Genomic DNA, 2,160 nt, shown 5'->3' with positions numbered 1-2,160 from the left:
TGTGATTGATACACTAAGTGAACAAGTGTGATGGATACACAAAAGTAAATGAAGTGTGATGGATACACTAAGGTGCGTGACCTTAAACAGAACTTCTTTGAATGAACCGTACATACAATATCGCCTGGTTGCGCCAGTTTCAAATGAACTGTACATACAATATCGTACATATATGAGAAAGAAACTTGATAGATACAATGCAATACAATGCATGATGTTTAAGGAATGCAATAAACAAGCCTAGCGGCGCTTTAGAAAGTACCTCATGGGGTGAGTGGCGATGAACCGCTCTACTCTGACGGGGATCTCCCCTTGTGCTCTTCGAACACTTACCTTCAACTCGCAGTACAAAGGCTCTGAAATACTGACAAGCGTTCTTCACGTAGAACACTTTGGATGCTGCCTTTCTTCCTGATCATATTCACAACTTTTCCTATTCTCCAATGGGGTGACAGACTAGGTTGGTTCAGTATCCAGAATTGAGGTGCATACACGCTATCTTAACCTATGGGGCTTCCATACAGATTTCAAGCCGAGGACACGCCTCTGGGTATTTAAACTAGACTTTAGTCTCGAAAATCCCAAACCTTTGCGTTCTAGGCAATAGCCATTCGAACTCTAGTTTCCACCGTCGCAGTTGGTCTCCTAGGAACTCATTGTGAACACCGCCAAGATGCCTCTGGTAGGGAATGGTACTCAGGGAGAGCACTTTTGATCGCCATTCTGGCTTGAAGCTGACTTGAACTTGAGCTTGAGGTAGAGGCACACTCATACTTCAGAGCATTTGGCAAGACCTGAAGAGGTACACACGGAATGTAATCTCGGAACTTACTGAAGTTGAAACAAACTCAGATACCCAACATTTTCCTGTTTTCTTTTGCTTTGCAGTCTGGAACCTATATAGCTTCAGATAGGTCCTGGTTTTACTGTTCCCACATGACTTGGGTTGAACCCTGTAGTTTTTGAAAGAACGAATCTTGTTTCGCACAGATGTGGAGAACGACACGGCACTCGGACCGCAAAACGATTTTATTTTTGAAATTGGGAGATGAGTTCTTGACCGGGGTATTGAGTCTACGACTGAACACAACGCACTACGACTCAACAACGGAAAACAAAAGGTAAACAACCTAAACACATCGAGTAACACTCGAAACGACTCAAAACAAGAATCGAGAAAAAACAAAAAGACACGACACTTAGACGCGCACAGGGAGCCTGTTTCTCTGGGTATTGTTTCTCACCCTTTCTCATTTGTGATTCTCATATCACTTGGCCCTCAGGCTCTATTTTTTTCTGTCAAAGCCCTTTTCCTCACTTTTTCTCTCAGCGCACATCTCTCTATTCTTCAATCTCTAATTTTTTATCCCTCCCCTGGGTGGTTGATGGATAAACAAGAAGTTGCGAGCTCTTGCCCCTAGCATTTTGCTAGATTCTCTTTCTTCTGCTCACAACAGTGAACTTCCCCCACAGAGGGGTTGGGATGCGGCTGGATATGCAGCAGATCTGCAATTGACATTGGTTGACGATGCTCTACTAGGGAGTTTGGGCGTGATTAGATCTGTCTAGATGAGGGAATGGAATATCCTGCTCCATTCTAGTTCGTGCTTCGTACTTAGCTTGATACCTCGCTGTTTGGAGGATGAGAGAACTTTCAGCATCTTGCTGTTAGTTGTGTTGTGCCCTTTCTGGAAAGTATGTTGACAAAGGAGGAAAAGACAGAACACCTAACTCAACTATGCCCCTAGTTCATCATTTTGACCATTTTTTGTTTTGGTTTTCTACTAAAACAATTTTGACCAATATGAGAGTTAGATTAACATACTTGTTCAACTTTTTGATTTGAAATCATGCTTAGTCAGGTTGTGAGCATTGAAAATTTTCATTTTTTGAGTCCAAGAAATGGTCCAGTTTTGAAAAAAAAAATGGAATAATTTTCGAGAAAATTAGTCAACCTTAGTAAAAATTCTCAAAAATTATTTTTACAAACGACCACTGCTCAACGAGCACGGAGCCTACTCTCGAGATGCACAATATCAAATCCAAAACAATGGATAATTGCCCCTTGTTTAAATGACACTTCATGGCAACGGAAAAGTTGCCCCTTGTTTGAATAGTACCACAGCACACCGTACCCGGTTCTCAAGGTGGCGATCACAA

Source organism: Camellia sinensis, chromosome 12 (genome assembly GCF_055761805.1).
Source record: "Camellia sinensis isolate YWXY chromosome 12, ASM5576180v1, whole genome shotgun sequence".
NCBI classification, from domain to species: domain Eukaryota; kingdom Viridiplantae; phylum Streptophyta; class Magnoliopsida; order Ericales; family Theaceae; genus Camellia; species Camellia sinensis.
This window is presented reverse-complemented; position numbering follows the sequence as displayed.